Source organism: Triticum aestivum, chromosome 3D, assembly GCF_018294505.1.
Source record: "Triticum aestivum cultivar Chinese Spring chromosome 3D, IWGSC CS RefSeq v2.1, whole genome shotgun sequence".
NCBI lineage: Eukaryota > Viridiplantae > Streptophyta > Magnoliopsida > Poales > Poaceae > Triticum > Triticum aestivum.
This window is the reverse complement of record NC_057802.1, coordinates 373,916,327-373,936,833: the sequence shown is the minus strand read 5'-3', so window position 1 is coordinate 373,936,833 and position 20,507 is coordinate 373,916,327. Positions and strand designations below refer to the sequence as shown.

The 20,507-nt window shown below is 46.7% G+C and overlaps 1 pseudogene; it reads left to right on the top strand.

The window, feature by feature from the left end:
• The window catches only part of LOC123076310 (uncharacterized), a 174,692-nt pseudogene extending 173,004 nt beyond the window's left edge, over positions 1-1,688 (top strand).
• The last annotated feature ends 18,819 nt before the right edge of the window (positions 1,689-20,507 follow it).

Sequence of the window (20,507 nt, the reverse complement as noted above, 5' to 3'; positions counted from 1 at the left end):
TTTTCTCACCCTCTAGCTCACTTGGATCCCAACTTTCTTTTGAAGAAACATCAACATGAAGCTCGCCGCACCACCCGGCATAGTGGTGGTGTAATCACTTCTTCCGGCTTACCGAACACGCCGGTTCGCAAACGCTTCCCAAAGGTCTTTCACATTTATGATATACTTTATCCCAAGGCGGGTCATTTCTGACAACCTCTTAACCCGTCTGATTCAAACTATCAGGGGACTTCACATTCCTCCTCGAGCGACTCAACGGGAACTCAAATCCTGGCTTTCAAGACTGTACCTAGGTAAGAATATATTCCATTATTCAAACCTTATACCTGATCATTATACTGACCTCTTTATACTTCTTATTTTCAGGGGACAGGCCAAACCCAGCAAGAAGGCGAAGCTAAATAAGTCGGTTGACAATGTCAATCTATCTAAGCTGGAGCAATAACAACCAGAACTCTCTCACCCAATTGCTGAAGATATTGTTGATGATTCGCCACCTCAAGACCATGAAACCTCCATAGACCATATGGACGTTGAACCGGCGATTTCTAAGCCGCCAAGCCCAATTAAGCCTGCTGAGGGGAAAACTGATGATGTTGTTGTCACTGGATTTGGATTCACAGCACCGGGTCACCCCACTGTCTTGTCTAAGCACAATGCCAAAGAAGAAATTTGTGCTGAAGATAAAGGCAAGTGGAAGGTAGATTTAGAGAGCTATGCTCAATTCAGTGCCCAAGACATCCATTCTGGTTACTTGAACCGTCTATACACCAGCAGTGACTTTGAAGCCGGCTTGGTCAATTTGATGAAGGAACGCTATGAGGTAACCGCTGCAACTCCTTTTTATATAAATATTCTTCCCTTAGCCGCCAAGTTTGTTGGACATGATAGAATAGAATGTACTGTAAATTTTAATAGTTGCATAGATCAAATCCACTAGCCCCCAAGGGCCGATTTATGCTTTCAACATGAACCGGGACTTATAATACCAGCACTTCAACTTTGTATGTGTAGCCCCCAAGGGCCGGCTTAATAAATATGTTAAGCCGGGACTTTAAGTAGCAAGAATCAGCTTTGCCTCCGTAGCCCCCAAGGGTCAGCTTAACTAGCATGTTAAGCCGGGACTAATCATCTTGTTTAAAATTAACAACCCAATATGTAGTCTTTATAAACCGGATGACATCATTTATCCGGGTCATAAATATGTCTTGAAATAGAGCAATAGGCATTAGCCCCCAAGTGCCAAGGATAATACTTGTATTGTGCTTGGGACTTTCAAAAATATGTCTTAAAAAGAGCAATATGCATTAGCCCCCAAGTGCCAAGACTAATACTTGTATTGTGCTTGGGACTTCAAAGAGTTATCATGATTGCAATCTTATCTGTGTGTGCTTATTTCACATGCTGAATTGACTGAAAAAGACTCGCAGCTTAATGATCTTAAGGCCAACATCAAAACTCAGCAGTCGGAGACAGCCAAGGCCAAGTTAGAACTGAAATCTGCTTTGGAGAATATTGAGCAACTGAAACAGAACTGGAATTCTGACAAAGAGGGCTGGGAAACTAAAAAGGCAGCTCTATTGAAGAGAGCCGAAGAGGCTGAAGCCGCGCTTAAACCGGTGACTGAAGAGTTATCTGGCTTAAAGCAACAAATTAATATCATGTCGTCAGCCATCTTTGGTAAGTAGAAAAACATGTCTCCCTTGTACCTCAAGAATCACTTTGTCAAGATCTGCCGGCTTACTCATAATTTCACTGTTATAGGTTCGCGGAGCACGAAATTGGGCTCAGACATGCGCGTCCGGCTTAAGGCTGTCTACACTCTTGTAGAACAGTTATATACTGGCACCCAACGAACCATTGCCGCTACACTGCATAAGAAATCTCCTTCAACACTTATCCAAGATACCTTGAAGCAGTTGTCTGTGCTGCCCAAAAGAATTGACAACTTAAAATGGGGAGCTGCCAGAGCCGGCTCCTTAACTGCCTTAAGCTGAGAAAGGCATGGCAAGCTGATCTTCACCCGAAAGATTTGGCCAATGGCTGCCCCAGTGTCAAAAAAGATGGATCTGCCTTCAGTGCTGACGGTTTCGCAGAGATAGCCAAAGCGATGCGTCCCTTAGCAAGCAAGCTGGCTGATGAGACCAGCATGTCTTCATACCAGGCGGCTTATGATGCTGACAACAAGAAAATTAGCACGCCGGTTCACGAGCCAAAAAATCTCATCCCGCCAATTTGTAAGCACACCTTCACTCCTGACATTGATCCATCCAATCTTATTGATGATGAAGCGTTGTTTAGAGCGTTGACCAGTATCAACTGGGCTACGCCTGACTTCCAGCTAACGGATAAGCAAGGAACTGAAGATGAAGAAGAGGCGCAGGAAGACCCGGAGGCTTCAACCCGCCCGCAGTCATAAGCCGGTTTATTAAGCAGAATACTTTGCTGTGTTGACAACTCCAAAACACTTATTCTGGTTGGGCCATCAGATGCCTTGTAATAGTTTAAACTCTTGATCTTCCATACCATCGTGCATGCTTTGTTTTGCATGACACTGCCGCTTTACCAATCGAATTTCAGCCACTTATGCCCATGATCTCATCAATTCTATATGCTAAATTTAGTATGTTACCTGCACACAAAACAGATCACAAATACCCTGGCGGTTTACCGCGGGGCGAGTTATGATGCCCAGTATAAATCCACTGGTGACCATAGAGGTTCATAACCAGGGCAGGGGGTAACATCCCAAATATGAGACATAGTTAGGGCTGCTTGGCCCGACTTGTGAAAACTATATGGTAAGAAAAAGGGGTGATATAAATCCAACACGAATAAAAAATCCCAAAAACACGAGGCTTTCATAGGCCGCCGAGCCAAAATCTCTACTTCAATGAAACTAGCATGATAGCCATTGGAATATCCGCGCTTTCTGTGAGCCGGCTCTCACATGACCCAATCGACATTTTAACCCGGATAAGTTCAGGGTCTTATTAAAAGATTGACTTATCGAGAGTATGCGGGGTTGGAGTAGCATCATGCAAAACAGGCCGGTTTAACCAAGTTTCAAGGAAGGCGGCTTAATAGCCTGGGTTTATCCTTGCTTTCTGTAAGCCGGCTCTCTTATGACCCAATCAATGTTTTTAACCTTAACAAGTTCAGGGTCTTATTTAAAAGATTGACTGTTAAGAACATAGCAGGTCATTCAGGATTACCTGATGGAGAAGCATCTGGCACACAGGCAGAATAACCCGGATTTTTGGTGAATACACCTGGCGTCCAGGCCAATCAAAAGGGTGAATATAGTTGTGTTCATTGAATAGGGAGCCCCCAAGTGATATATTTCTGAGTTGTGCTCAGCGGGTACCTATGTTTGAGTTGTGCTGTGCATCCAACTCTCTTTGGTCCCTGCAACTTGGGCGTCAAGCCTCTTAAGTGATCATGTGAGATGACAATAAAGACTCAGTTTCGAAGAAGTGAAACAACAAAGGCCCTGAATTATCAGGATGCTGGCTTTATTATACTTATTATAATATATACATCGTCAAACTATGTACATCACAAGAGCCGGTGGTTTAAGTATAGTAAGGCCGAAGATGAGCAATATTCCACGGCCGACGGGTCTCCTCCTCTGATGTGCGTGAGTCCTTGTGGTCTCGAACGTCAATAAGATAGTATGACCCATTATTCAGATTCTTGCTGGCCACAAAAGGCCCTTCCCAAGGTGGGGATAGTTTATGCATATCAGTCTGATCCTGGATAAGCCGGAGCACCAAGTCGCCTCTTGAAAGGTTCTGGTTTTAACCCGGCGGCTGTGATAACGGCGCAAATCTTGCTGGTAAATCGCCGAACGAGCCGCCGCAAGGTCACGCTCCTCATCCAACAGGTCAAGTGCATCCTGACGTGCTTTTTCATTATCAACTTCAACATAGGCCGCCACACGGGGCGAATCGTGACGGATGTCACTAGGGAGAACCGCCTCTGCTCCATAAACCATGAAGAAAGGTGTGTAACCCGTAGATCTGTTGGGGGTAGTATTGATACTCCATAACACTGAGGGTAACTCCTCCACCCAACAACCCGGCGTCCTTTGCAAAGGGACCATAAGCCGGGGCTTAATACCTCACGGAATCTCTTGATTAGCTCGCGCAGCTTGACCATTGGACTGGGGGTGAGCCACTGAAGATACATCAAGCCGGATATGCTCACGTTGACAAAATTCTTTCATAGCACCCTTGGACAGATTAGTGCCATTATCAGTTATAATGCTATGGGGAAAGCCAAAACGGAAAATCACCTTTTTGATGAATTGCACCGCCGTTGCCGCGTCACACTTACTAACCGGCTCTGCTTCAACCCACTTTGTGAACTTGTCAACCGCCACCAAAAGGTGGGTCTTTTTATCCTTGGATCTTTTGAAAGGCCCAACCATATCAAGCCCCAGACTGCAAATGGCCAAGCAATTGGAATCATCCTCAATTCTTGAGCCGGCACATGAGCTCGTCGTGAAAATTTCTGACAACCGTCACATTTACTGACCAAATCTTCTGCATCAGCATGAGTCGTCAGCCAATAAAACCCATGACAGAAAGCCTTGGCTACAAGAGACTTAGAGCTGGCATGATGACCACAATCTCCTTCATGAATCTCTCGTAGAATCTCACAACCTTCCTCAAGAGAAACGCATCGTTGAAACGCCCTTGTGACACTGCGATGATGCAACTCTCCATTGACAATAGTCATTGACTTAGACCGCCGGGTTATCTGCCTGGCCAAAGTTTCATCTTCAGGTAACTCGCCCCGGGTCATATAAGCCAAATACGGAACTGTCCAATCAGGAATAACATGAAGAGCTGCCACCAGTTGTGCTTCTGGGTCAGGAATAGCAAGATCTCCTCTGTAGGAAATTTGACAGAAGGGTTATGCAGAATATCCAGGAAAGTGTTAGGTGGCACCGGCTTACGCTGAGACCCTAACCGGCTTAACGCATCAGCTGCCTCATTTTTCCTGCGATCAACATGTTCAACTTGATAACCCTTGAAGTGACCCGCAATAGCATCAACCTCTCAACGATAAGCCGCCATGAGTGGATCCTTAGAATCCCAAGTGCCAGAAGCTTGCTGAGCTACCAGATCTGAGTCGCCGAAACACCTCACCCGGCTTAAGTTCATCTCCTTATCCATCTGAAGACCGTGGAGAAAGACCTCATACTCAGCTGCATTGTTAGTACAAGGGAACATCAACCGGAGAACATAAGAAAATTTATCACCTCGTGGGCAAGTCAAGACAACTCCAGCCCCCGAGCCTTCCAACTGCCTGGATCCATCAAAGTGAATAGTCCAATATGTGTTATACGGCTTTTCCTTAGGCATCTGCAACTCTGTCCAATCATTGATAAAATCCACAAGTGCTTGCGACTTGATGGTCGTGCGAGGCATATACTTTAAACCATGGGGTCCAAGCTCATACACTTGGCTATCCGACCTGTGGCATCTCTGTTTTGAATGATATCCCCTAAAGGAGCAGAACTAACCACAATGATGGGATGACCCAGAAAATATTGCTTGAGCTTTCGACTAGCCATGAACACCCCATACATGAGCTTTTGCCAATGCGGATACCTCTACTTGGACTTAATAAGTACCTCACTGATGTAGTAAACCGGCCACTGAACCGGATGCTCCTTGCCTGATTCCTTCCTTTCCACCACAATGGCTACACTAATAGCTCGGCTATTGGCAGCCACATATAACAACAAAGGTTCTTTATCAATGGGGGCAGCAAGAACCCGCGGCTCAGCCAATTGTTTCTTTAAGGCCTCAAATGCCTGATCAGCAGCATCACTCCAGACAAAGTGATATGTCTTCTTCATCATCTGGTACAGAGGGATAGCCTTCTCACCCAACCGGCTTATGAACCGGCTTAAGGCCGCAATACGACCCGCCAAACGCTGAACATCATTGATACACGTCAGCTTAGCCAGAGAGGTGATAGCCTTTATCTTCTCCGGGTTAGCTTCAATACCCCGTTCTGAAACCAGAAAACCTAAGAGCTTGCCTGTTGGCATGCCAAAGACACACTTGGCCGGGTTAAGCATCACCTTATAGACCCGCAGATTATCAAAGGTTTCTTTCAAATCATCTACCAAGGTTTCCTTCTTCCTGGACTTCACCACAATATCATCCACATAGGCATGAACATTGCGCCCAATCTGATTATGAAGACAATTCTGTACACACCGCTGGTAAGTCGCCTGGGCACTCTTGAGCCCAAAAGGCATAGACACATAACAGAAGGCTCCAAAGGGAGTAATGAAGGTTGTCTTCTCCTGGTCCTTAAGTGCCATCTTGATCTGATGATAACCAGAATAAGCATCCAAAAAACTCAACCGCTCACAACCCGCCGTAGCATCAATAATCTGATCAATACGGGGAAGATCAAAGGGATCAGCCGGACAAGCCTTGTTTAAGTCCGTATAATCCACACACATGTGCCAAGTGCCATTCTTCTTAAGTACCAGCACCGGGTTAGCCAACCACTCAGGATGAAAAACTTCAACAATAAAACCAGCCGCCAAGAGCCGGGCCACTTCTTCACCAATAGCCTTGTGCCTCTCTTCATTGAAATGGAGAAGGAATTGTTTGACCGGTTTAAACTTTGGATCAATATTGAGAGTGTGCTCAGCGAGTTCCCTCGGTACACCTGGCATGTCTGAAGGTTTCCATGCAAAGATGTCCCGGTTCTCACGGATGAACTCGATGAGCGCGCTTTCCTATTTCGGATCCAGATTAGCACTGATGCTGAACCGCTTGGATGAGTCGCCAGGAACAAAGTCAACTAACTTAGTGTCATCTGCCGACTTAAACTTCAACAAGGGATCATGCTCTGTGGTTGGCTTCTTCAAAGATGTCATATCCGTCGGGTCAACATTATCCTTGTAAAATTTCAGCTCCTCTGTTGCACAAACAGACTCAACATAAGCAGCATCGCCTTCTTCACACTCCAAGGCTACCTTGCGACTCCCATGCACTGTGATGGTGCCCTTGTGACCCGGCATCTTAAGCTATAAGTAAACATAACAAGGCCTCGCCATGAATTTAGCGTAAGCCGGCCGTCCAAACAGAGCATGATAAGGGCTCTTGATTTTAACCACTTCGAAGGTCAGCGTCTCAGACCTGGAATCATACTCATCTCCAAAAGAAACTTCCAAAGATATTTTGCCCACTGGATATGCCGACTTACCAGGCACCACACCATGAAAAACAGTATTAGACGGTTTAAGATTTTTGTCGGTCAATCCCATGCGACGAAAAGTTTCATAGTAAAGGATATTGATGTTGTTGTCTCCATCCATGAGGACTTTAGTGAATTTGTATCCTCCAACCTGAGGAGCTACTACCAGCGCCAAGTGACCCGGATTATCAACCTGGGGCGGGTGATCCTCACAGCTCCAGAGAATTGGGTGTTCAGACCATCGTAAGTAACGGGGCACCGCCGGTTCAACGGCGTTCACTGCCCTTTTATGGAGCTTCTGATCCCGCTTACATAAACTCGTGGTGAAGACGTGGTACTCCCCACTATTCAATTGCTTTAGATTACTATGATAACCAGACTGCTGCTGCTGATTCCCCTGATTATTCTGTTGGTTGTAACCACCCTGATTGCCTTGGCCTTGAAAATCGGAATTTGCACCGCCACCTCCATGACCCGGACCATGAGGGCCGGACCCTGAACCGCCATTCGGGCCATGGTTGTGCTGGAAAAGATGAGAATCCCTGAATTGTTTCATGATAAAACAATCCTTCCACAAATGGGCAGATGGCTTTTCATGTGTTCCGTGCTTCGGACATGGCTGATTCATTATTGCCTCGAGGTCGAATTTTGCCCCCTGAGCCGGCCTCCCCTTACGACGCTGGTTATTATTCCGTACACTAGTGTTGGCCACGAAGTCTAAATTCCCATCAGCTTTGCGCTTACCGTTGCCGTCCTGACTGGCCGGGTTGTGCTGCTGTCCCCTTATGCCGCTACTCTTCTTTCTCTTTCCCAACCTTTCATCATCAGAATCGGGGTCCTTGGTACTATCAGAGTTGGCATACTTGACAAGGGCTGCCATGAGCTCCCCCATGTCACTGCAATGGCGCTTAAGCCGCCCAAGCTTCTGTTTGAGAGGGAGGAAACGACAATTTTTCTCCAACATTAAAACTGCTGAGCCGACGTTGATATTATCTGATGAGTGTATGATAGTCGAGACCCGACTCACCCAGTTGGTTGTTGAATCACCCTCACCTTGAACACAAGAAACCAAATCCACGATTGACATAGGCTGCTTGCACGTATCTTTGGAATTTTGAATAAAGCGGGGCTTCAGCTCCGCCCACGACCCAATGGAGTTGGCGGGCAGCCCCTTCAACCAGGTACGAGCCAGCCCTTCCAGCATCATGGTGAAATACTTAGCACACGTTGCATCACTACCATCCAGCATCTCCATGGCCATCTCATAACTCTCAACCTAAGCTTCAGGGGGCTGATCTATTCTGTAATTAGGCACCTTACGAGGACCCTTGAAATCCTTGGGCAAACGCTCGTTACGGAGAGCCGACACTAAGCATGGCACTCCCAAGGTTCTAGAGGTCATGCCTGCCTCCACCGAAGTCGTCCGGCACGTGTTGATGAGCCGCTAGCTGAGCCGCCAGCTCGGCCTCCCGACGTGCTCTGCCCTGATCCACCAAAGTCTGGGCATTGGCACCATTGCACGCCGGTTCATGTCCACGGGGTTGGTTATGGCGTTGTTCAGTACTTGAAACCGCTGGCGAGTCAATGTGCATGTTGTAACTCATGCTTGGACGAGGGGTTGAGTGAATCCGCTCACGACTATAAGAATAAGCCGCTTGCTGCTCCAACGTCGTCTGAAGAAGTTCTTGTTGGAGAACGAAGTAATTTCAAAAAAAATCCTACACACACACATGATCATGGTGATGCATAGCAACGAGAGGGGAGAGTGTGTCCACGTACCCTCGTAGACCGAAAGCGGAAGCGTTAGCACAACGCGGTTGATGTAGTCGTACGTCTTCACGATCCGACCGATCCAAGTACCGAACATACGGCACCTCCGAGTTCAGCACACGTTCTGCTCGATGACGTCCCGCGAACTCCAATCCAGCAGAGCTTCACGAGAGAGTTCCGTCAGCACGCGTGTTCGGTACCGACGCAGGGCTTCGCCTAAGCACCGCCACGATATGATCGAGGTGGAATATGGTGGAGGGGGGCACCGCACACGGCTAAGAGATCAAGAGATCAATTGTTGTGCCTAGAGGTGCCCCCTGCCCCCGTATATAAAGGACCAGGGGGAGGAGGCGGCCAGCCAGGGGAGGGCGCGCCAGGGAGGAGTCCTACTCCCACCGGGAGTAGGACTCCCTCTTTTCCTAGTTGGAGTAGGAGGGGAAACGAAGGGAAGGAGAGAGGGGGAGGAAAGAGGCCCCCCCCTCCTTGTCCAATTCAGACTAGAGGGGGAGGGGGCGCACGGCCAGCCCTAGCCGCCCCTCCTCTTCTACACTAAGGCCCATCTTGGCCCATTAAACTCCCCGGGGGGTTCCGGTAACCCCCCGGTACTCCGGTATATGTTCGATACTCCCCGAAACCATTCCGGTGTCCGAACATAGTCGTCCAATATATCGATCTTTATGTCTCGACCATTTCGAGACTCCTCGTCATGTCCGTGATCACATCAGGGACTCCGAACTACCTTCGGTACATCAAAACACAAAAACTCGTAATACAATCGTCACCGAAACTTTAAGCGTGCGGACCCTACGGGTTCGAGAACTATGTAGACATGACCGAGACACGTCTCCGGTCAATAACCAATAGCGGAACCTGGATGCTCATATTGGTTCCCACATATTCTACGAAGATCTTTATCGGTCAAACCGCATAACAACATACATTGTTCCCTTTGTCATCGGTATGTTACTTGCCCGAGATTCGATGTCGGTATCTCAATACCTAGTTCAATCTCGTTACCGTCAAGTCTCTTTACTCATTCCATAATACATCATCCCGCAACTAACTCATTAGTTACATTGCTTGCAAGGCTTATGGTGATGTGCATTACCGAGTGGGCCCAGAGATACCTCTCCGACAATCGGAGTGACAAATGCTAATCTCAAAATACGCCAACCCAACAAGTACCTTCGGAGACACCTGTAGAGCACCTTTATAATCACCCAGTTACGTTGTGACGTTTGGTAGCACACAAAGTGTTCCTCCGGTAAACGGGAGTTGCATAATCTCATAGTCATAGGAACATGTATAAGTCATGAAGAAAGCAATAGCAACATACTAAATGATCAAGTGCTAAGCTAACGGAATGGGTCAAGTCAATCACATCATTCTCCTAATGATGTGATCCCGTTAATAAAATGACAACTCATGTCCACGGCTAGGAAACTTAACCATCTTTGATTAACGAGCTAGTCAAGTAGAGGCATACTGGTGACACTCTGTTTGTCTATGTATTCACACATGTATCATGTTTCCGGTTAATACAATTCTAGCATGAATAATAAACATTTATCATGATATAAGGAAATAAATAATAACTTTATTATTGCCTCTAGGGCATATTTCCTTCAGTCTCCCACTTGCACTAGAGTCAATAATCTAGATTACACAGTAATGATTCTAACACCCATGGAGCCTTGGTGTTGATCATGTTTTGCTCGTGGAAGAGGCTTAGTCAACGGGTCTGCAACATTCAGATCCGTATGTATCTTGCAAATTTCGATGTCTCCCACCTGGACTTGGTCCCGGATGGAATTGGAGCGTCTCTTGATGTGCTTGGTCCTCTTGTGAAATCTGGATTCATTTGCCAAGGCAATTGCACCAGTATTGTCAGAGAAGATTTTCATTGGACCCGATGCACTAGGTATGACACCTAGATCGGATATGAACTCCTTCATCCAGACTCCTTCATTTGCTGCTTCCGAAGCAGCTATGTACTCCGCTTCACACGTAGATCCCGCCACGACACTTTGTTTAGAACTGCACCAACTAACAGCTCCACCGTTCAATATAAACACGTATCCGGTTTGCGATTTAGAATCGTCCGGATCAGTGTCAAAGCTTGCATCAACGTAACCATTTACGATGAGCTCTTTGTCACCTCCATAAACGAGAAACATATCCTTAGTCCTTTTCAGGTATTTCAGGATGTTCTTGACCGCTGTCTAGTGATCCACTCCTGGATTACTTTGGTACCTCCCTGCTAGGCCTATAGCAAGACACACATCAGGTCTGGTACACAGCATTGCATACATGATAGAGCCTATGGCTGAAGCATAGGGAACATCTTTCATTTTCTCTCTATCTTCTGCAGTGGTCGGGCATTGAGTCTGACTCAACTTCACACCTTGTAACACATGCAAGAACCCTTCCTTTGCTTGATCCATTTTGAACTTCTTCAAAACTTTGTCAAGGTATGTGCTTTGTGAAAGTCCTATCAAGCGTCTTGACCTATCTCTATAGATCTTGATGCCTAATATGTAAGCAGCTTCACCGAGGTCCTTCATTGAAAAACTCTTATTCAAGTATCCTTTTATGTTATCCAGAAATTCTATATCATTTCCAATCAACAATATGTCATCCACATATAAGATTAGAAATGCTACAGAGCTCCCACTCACTTTCTTATAAATACAGGCTTCTCCAAAAGTCTGTATAAAACCATATGCTTTGATCATACTATCAAAACGTTTATTCCAACTCCGAGAGGCTTGCACCAGTCCATAAATGGATCGCTGGAGCTTGCACACTTTGTTAGCTCCCTTTGGATTGATAAAACCTTCAGGTTGCATCATATACAACTCTTCTTCCAGAAATCCATTCAGGAATGCAGTCTTTACATCCATTTGCCAAATTTCATAATCATAAAATGCGGCAATTGCTAACATGATTCAGACAAACTTTAAGCATCGCTATGGGTGAGAAGGTCTCATCGTAGTCAATCCCTTGAACTTGTCGAAAACCTTTCGCAACAAGTCGAGCTTTATAGACAGTAACATTACCGTCAGCGTCTGTCTTCTTCTTGAAGATCCATTTATTCTCAATTGCTTGCCGATCATCGGGCAAGTCAACCAAAGTCCACACTTTGTTCTCATACATGGATCCCATCTCAGATTTCATGGCCTCAAGCCATTTTGTGGAATCTAGGCTCACCATCGCTTCTTCATAGTTCGTAGGTTCGTCATGGTCTAGTAACATGACCTCCAGAACAGGATTACCGTACCACTCTGGTGCGGATCTCACTCTGGTTGACCTACGAGGTTCGGTAGTAACTTGATCTGAAGCTTCATGATCATCATCATTAGCTTCCTCACTAATTGGTGTAGGTGTCACAGGAACCGGTTTCTGTGATGAACTACTTTCCAATAAGGGAGCAGGTACAGTTACCACATCAAGTTCTACTTTCCTCCCACTTACTTCTTTCGAGAGAAACTCCTTCTCTAGAAAGGATCCATTCTTGGCAACGAATGTTTTGCATTCGGATCTGTGATAGAAGGTGTACCCAACAGTTTCCTTTGGGTATCCTATGAAGACACATTTCTCCTATTTGGGTTCGAGCTTATCAGGTTGAAGCTTTTTCACATAAGCATCGCAGCCCCAAACTTTAAGAAACGACAACTTTGGTTTCTTGCCAAACCATAGTTCATAAGGTGTCGTCTCAATGGATTTTGATGGTGCCCTACTTAACGTGAATGCAGCTGTCTCTAGAGCATAAACCCAAAACGATAGCGGTAAATCAGTAAGAGACATCATAGATCGCACCATATCTAGTAAAGTACGATTACGACGTTCGGACACACCATTACGCTGTGGTGTTCCAGGTGGCATGAGTTGCGAAACTATTCCGCATTGTTTCAAATGTAGACCAAACTCGTAACTCAAATATTCTCCTCCACGATCAGATCGTAGAAACTTTATTTTCTTGTTACGATGATTTTCAACTTCACTCTGAAATTCTTTGAACTTTTCAAATGTTTCAGACTTATGTTTCATTAAGTAGATATACCCATATCTGCTTAAATCGTCTGTGAAGGTGAGAAAATAACGATACCCGCCGCGAGCCTCAACATTTATTGGACCACATACATCAGTATGTATGATCTCCAACAAATCAGTTGCTCGCTCCATAGTTCCGGAGAACGGAGTTTTAGTCATCTTGCCCATGAGGCACGGTTTGCAAGTACCAAGTGATTCATAATCAAGTGATTCCAAAAGTCCATCACTATGGAGTTTCTTCATGCACTTTACACCAATATGACCCAAATGGCAGTGCCACAAATAAGTTGCACTATCATTATCAACTCTGCATCTTTTGGCTTCAACATTATGAATATGTGTATCACTACTTTCGAGATTCAACAAAAATAGACCACTCTTCAACGGTGCATGACCATAAAAGATATTACTCATATAAATAGAACAACCATTATTCTCAGATTTAAATGAATAACCGTCTCGCATCAAACAAGATCCAGATATAATGTTCATGCTCAACGCTGGCACCAAATAACAATTATTCAGGTCTAAAACTAACCCCGAAGGTAGATGTAGAGGTAGCGTGCCGACGGCGATCACATCGACTTTGGAACCATTTCCCACGCGCATCGTCACCTCGTCCTTAGCCAGTCTTCGCTTAATCCGTAGTCCCTGTTTTGAGTTGCAAATATTAGCAACAGAACCAGTATCAAATACCCAGGTGCTACTGCGAGCTCTGGTAAGGTACACATCAATAACATGTATATCACATATACCTTTGTTCACCTTGCCATCCTTCTTATCCGCCAAATACTTGGGGCAGTTCCGCTTCCAGTGACCAGTCTGTTTACAGTAGAAGCACTCAGTCTCAGGCTTAGGTCCAGACTTGGGTTTCTTCTCTTGAGCAGCAACTTGTTTGCTATTCTTCTTGAAGTTCCCCTTCTTCTTCCATTTACCCTTTTTCTTGAAACTGGTGGTCTTATTGACCATCAACACTTGATGCTCCTTCTTGATTTCTACCTCCGCAGCCTTTAACATTGCGAAGAGCTCGGGAATTGTCTTATCCATCCCTTGCATATTATAGTTCATCACAAAGCTCTTGTAGCTTGGTGGCAGTGATTGAAGAATTCTGTCAATGACACTATCATCTGGAAGATTAACTCCTAGTTGAATCAAGTGATTGTTATACCCAGACATTTTGAGTATATGTTCACTGACAGAACTATTCTCCTCCATCTTGCAGCTGTAGAACTTATTGGAGACTTCATATCTCTCAATCCGGGCATTTGCTTGAAATATTAACTTCAACTCTTGGAACATCTCATATGATCCATGACGTTCAAAACGTCGTTGAAGTCCCAGTTCTAAGCCGTAAAGCATGGCACACTGAACTATCGAGTAGTCATCAGCTTTGCTCTGCCAGACGTTCTTAACGTCGTCAGTTGCATCTGCAGCAGGCCTGGCACCCAGCGGTGCTTCCAGGACGTAATTCTTCTGTGCAGCAATGAGGATAATCCTCAAGTTACGGACCCAGTCCGTGTAATTGCTACCATCATCTTTCAACTTTGCTTTCTCAAGGAACGCATTAAAATTTAACGGAACAATAGCACGGGCCATCTATCTACAAACAACATAGACAAGAAAAATACTATCAGGTACTAAGTTCATGATAAATTTAAGTTCAATTAATCATATTACTTAAGAACTCCCACTTAGATAGATATCCCTCTAATCATCTAAGTGATCACGTGATCCAAATCAACTAAACCATGTCCGATCATCACGTGAGATGGAGTAGTTTTCAATGGTGAACATCACTATGTTGATCATATCTACTATATGATTCATGCTCGACCTTTCGGTCTTAGTGTTCCGAGGCCATATCTGCATATGCTAGGCTCATCAAGTTTAACCCGAGTATTCTGCGTGTGCAAAACTGGCTTGCACCCGTTGTAGATGAACGTAGAGCTTATCACACCCGATCATCACATGGTGTCTCGGCATGACGAACTTTGGCAACGGTGCATACTCAGGGAGAACACTATTATCTTGAAATTTAGTGAGAGATCATCTTATAATGCTACCGTCAATCAAAGCAAAATAAGATGCATAAAACATCACATGCAATCAATATAAGTGATATGATATGGCCATCATCATCTTGTGCTTGTGATCTCCATCTCCGAAGCACCTTCATGATCACCATCGTCACCGGCGCGACACCTTGATCTCCATTGTAGCATCATTGTCGTCTCGCCAACTTTTTGCTTCTACGACTATCGCTACCGCTTAGTGATAAAGTAAAGCATTACAGGGCGATTGCATTGCATACAATAAAGCGACAACCATATGGCTCCTGCCAGTTGCCGATAACTCAGTTACAAAACATGATCATCTCATACAATAAAATATAGCATCATGCCTTGACCATATCACATCACAACATGCCCTGCAAAAACAAGTTAGACATCCTCTACTTTGTTGTTGCAAGTTTTACGTGGCTGCTACGGGCTGAGCAAGAACCGTTCTTACCTACGCATCAAAACCACAACGATAGTTCGTCAAGTTAGTGTTGTTTTAACCTTCTCAAGGACCGGGCGTAGCCACACTCGGTTCAACTAAAGTTGGAGAAACTAACACCCGCCAGCCACCTGTGTGCAAAGCATGTTGGTAGAACCAGTCTCGCGTAAGCGTACACGTAATGTCGGTCCGGGCCGCTTCATCCAACAATACCGCCGAACCAAAGTATGACATGCTGGTAAGCAGTATGACCTGCATCGCCAACAACTCACTTGTGTTCTACTCGTGCATATAACATCTATGCATGTAACCTAGCCCGGATGACATTGTTGGGGAACGTAGTAATTTCAAAAAAATTCCTACGCACACACAGGATCATGGTGATGCATAGCAATGAGAGGGGAGAGTGTGTCCACGTACCCTCGTAGACCAAAAGTGGAAGCGTTAGCACAACGCGGTTGATGTAGTCGTACGTCTTCACGATCCGACCGATCCAAGTACCGAACGTACAACACCTCCGAGTTCAGCACACGTTCAGCTCGATGACGTCCCGCGAACTCCGATCCAACAGAGCTTCACGGGAGAGTTCCGTCAGCACGACGGCGTGGTGACGGTGATGATGTTGCTACCGACGCAGGGCTTCGCCTAAGCACCGCTACGATATGATCGAGGTGGAATATGGTGGAGGGGAGCACCGCACACGGCTAAGAGATCAAGAGATCAATTGTTGTGCCTAGAGGTGCCCCCTGCCCCCGTATATAAAGGACCAGGGGGAGGAGGCGGCCGGCCAGGGAAGGGCGCGCCAGGGAGGAGTCCTACTCCCGGTGGGAGTAGGACTCCCTCTTTTCCTAGTTGGAGTAGGAGGGGGAAAGGAAGGGAAGGAGAGAGGGGGAAGGAAAGGGGGCGCCCCCCCCTTGTCCAATTCGGACTAGAGGGGGAGGGGGCGAGCGGCCAGCCCTAGCCGCCCCTCCTCTTCTCCACTAAGGCCCATCTTGGCCCATTAAACCCCCCGGGGGGTTCCGGTAACCCCCGGTACTCCGGTATATGTTCGATACTCCCTGAAACCATTCCGGTGTCCGAACATAGTCGTCCAATATATCGACCTTTATGTCTCGACCATTTCGAGACTCCTCATCATGTCCGTCATCACATCCGGGACTCCGAACTACCTTCGGTACATCAAAACACAAAAACTCATAATACAATCGTCACCGAAACTTTAAGCGTGCGGACCCTACGGGTTCGAGAACTATGTAGACATGACCGAGACACGTCTTCGGCCAATAACCAATAGCGGAACCTGGATGCTCATATTGGTTCCCACCTATTCTACGAAGATCTTTATCGGTCAAACCACATAACAACATACGTTGTTCCCTTTGTCATCGGTATGTTACTTGCCCGAGATTCGATCGTCGGTATCTCAATACCTAGTTCAATCTCGTTACCGGCAAGTCTCTTTACTCTTTCCGTAATACATCATCCCGCAACTAACGCATTAGTTGCAATGCTTGCAAGGCTTATGGTGATGTGCATTACTGAGTGGGCCCAGAGATACCTCTCCGACAATCGGAGTGACAAATCCTAATCTCGAAATACGCCAACCCAACAAGTACCTTCGGAGACACCTGTAGAGCACCTTTATAATCACCCAGTTACGTTGTGACGTTTGGTAGCACACAAAGTGTTCCCCCGGTAAATGGGAGTTGCATAATCTCATAGTCATAGGAACATGTATAAGTCATGAAGAAAGCAATAGCAACATACTAAACGATCAAGTGCTAAGCTAACGGAATGGGTCAAGTCAATCACATCTTTCTCCTAATGATGTGATCCCGTTAATCAAATGACAACTCATGTCCATGGCTAGGAAACTTAACCATCTTTGATTAACGAGCTAGTCAAGTAGAGGCATACTAGTGACACTCTGTTTGTCTATGTATTCACACATGTATCATGTTTCCGGTTAATACAATTCTAGCATGAATAATAAACATTTATCATGATATAAGGAAATAAATAATAACTTTATTGTTGCCTCTAGGGCATATTTCCTTCAGTTCTCTGGCCCTCCGCGTTTCAACAGCCGTCGGAGACTCGTCTTCAACTGGCAGAGCCGCCAATCGCGTTGCCGCAACAATCATATTGTCCAAAGGGTTGGAATAATGACCCGGCGGCGTTAAAACATGCTGAGGCGGGGTATTATTCACCCGCGGAGAGCCCATCACTCGTGGCTGAACCGGCGCTCCACCCCCAGGTGCTTCAGCCGTTCGGTTTAGCACCGGCGGGTCACTGATCCCTGCTCCAGGCATGTTGAAGAGGTTCTTGGCTCATAAACCGGCGGCAGATGACTCCGGTGTCTCCTCCTCATAACTTCATTTGAAGCATTCTGATCCAACGTGAGCCGGAAAGACTCTGCCTGAATCCGTTGCGCCTGAGCATCCAGAGCAGACCGCTCCGTGGCCATCCTGGCGTTCTCTGCGTTCAGCTCCTCCTTGGCCTGCGCTATCTCGTCACGCAGTTTTGCAACCTCTGCGTTATGGTAAGCTTGATTTGTCGGGTTAACCTCCGTTGTTAACAATGTTGTCAAAGTGTCCAACAAGTCGGACAAGACCTGAGCCGGCAGGCGCACAGGGCCTCCTGCCTCGGCCGCCATTGCCGTTGCTGACCCGGAAATCATTGCTGCTGCTGTCGTAGAATTCTGCCCTGGTTGTGTACCAGGCATGAAAATCGCGACCCTATTCGGCGGCTCATAGGGGTCCAGAATACTATCGCCATCAGAATAGCCCCTAAGCCAGCCGTCTTGCAGTTGATACAACGACCCAGTCTCGCCGGTGGATGACTCACCATCAGAGTAGATGACCGTCTCACCGCCAGACACAGATCTATCCTCAAATTCCGCCCCATGGATGAACCCAACGAAGGCGCGTTTCACGGCGGGCTGAACTCGGGCGGATCGTGCATGCTGAGCCGTCTCGATGATGTCGGTGCAGATGTCCGGCTCAGGGCCCGGTTCGCCGATCTTGCCGATAAAGACGTGGATTTCGCCGAAGGGGACCCGGTACCGGTACTCGATTGAGTCGGCCTCAGGGCCCCAGCCCGCGTCATCGATGTAGAGCTTGCCACGACGACTCTTGGTCATCCGTCCCACGGCGTATCCCTTGATCCCTTCGAAGCTGCCCTGTAAGAACTCGAAACCACCGTGCGCTGGCCCCATGGTGGGCGCCAACTATCGTGGAATTGTCACGGCAGATGTCCTAGCGAAAGGACTTATTCGTGGAGCCATCGCAACTAGGTTAGCTTAAAGGGATTAAACGGGACAAAGGACATAGGGAGTTTATACTGGTTCGGCCCCTTGCGGTGAAGGTAAAGGCCTAATTCAGTTTGAGGTGGTATTTCTTATGTTTCAATTACCAGGGAGCGAATACGCTTGACCTAGCTTTCGATCTCTTGTTTTCTTACCCTAAGCCGTCGCCGGGTCATTCCTTTATATACACAGGTTGACGCCTAGCGGCTTAAGGAGTCCCGACCGGCTCATAAACAATGTGTCCGGCTCGGTGACTAATTACACTTGCCTTACAATACAAGTCATACATATATAGCGGTTTACACTTATGGGTCTTAAGTCGCCTTTGGGCTTCGGGCCTTTAGCAAGTCTGCTTCGTGAACCGTCATCTTCAATATCTTCATGGACATTGTCTTGATAAACTGCTATTGGTATAACCCGACCCCTCCTAGGCGGGTCATATCCAATAGTTATATCCCAACAATTGCCCTTGCTTATCCACCCACGTTGGGACACCACAGCCGCTCCACCCACTCAGTGACGCGCGCGGCCGCCCTGCTCCCATCCTCACTACCCGCATCACAATTCGGCGTCTAGGGTTAGCCGCAGGGTTGTGCGCAGAGGCGGAACGGTGAGGAGGTGCTTGGAGATCGATGGAGGCGACGGGTCGGAGCCGCGCCAGTGGCGGCCGACGCGAGAACCGCTAGCGTCGGCCAGAGTCAGAGGCACAGGCGGGCGGAGATTTAGAGCAGAGAGAGAATGGAGGCGGGGGCTGGTGGGAGGGAGCAGTGGCGGCAGACGGCCTCGGCCTCGGTAGTTAGCACTTAGCACCCCTATGGCGTAGCGTGGAGAGTAGAGGGGAAAGCGAAGGAGTGAGGCGATGACTCACGTGGGGGTGGCGGCAAAGCAGCGGAGCACCGTGGACGGCCGCCGTCGGCGCCGCGGGGAGGTTTGGATGAGAGGCGGCCACGTGAGGGGAGGCAGGTCGGAGGTGTGGTGTGCTCAGTGCTCTCATGGGAGAAAGTGAGGCAGCGTTGCCCTCTCCTCAATTTGATTGCCTTCTTATTTTTTCAAGAAAGAGATGCGTTACTGGGGAAGGAGGGATCGGCTCTTGATATTTCTCCTTCGTAGCGTGATATAAGAGGAAAGTGAAGGAGAGAAAATCTTTTTTTTGAAATTGTGAAGGAGAGAAAATCAGTCGATCTGTCGAGCATAGGTAACGAACGAACGACCTACGTACTCCCTCTACTTAACATCCATTATTTCTTTCTTGAAAATCTGTTATATTGTTTCCTAAAACAAATTGCATTAATGAAAGGATCGGTTGATTTGGATAAATTAGGAAAGTTAGATCCATGATCTTTTGTATGTTAGGAAAGTGCTGATTTGCAATAAAAGCATGAAGAGAAAATAAACCGATAGATAAGAAAAACCAGCATGGTAAGGTTGGTTGGTGGTGGGACGAAGAAAAACCGGACGAAAATAAACCGTATCAGGCTACCAACTGCTTCATCTCTACTCCTAATGGAGCAGTTGGTAGTCTCCGCCGGTCAATTTTCGTCCCACCTACCATGGTTTGTTTTCGTCCCACCTTCGTTGGGTTGTTTTTCGTAGATTTTTTTCGTCCCCTCCCCCACTTCATCGGTTTATATCAGGTAATAATTCT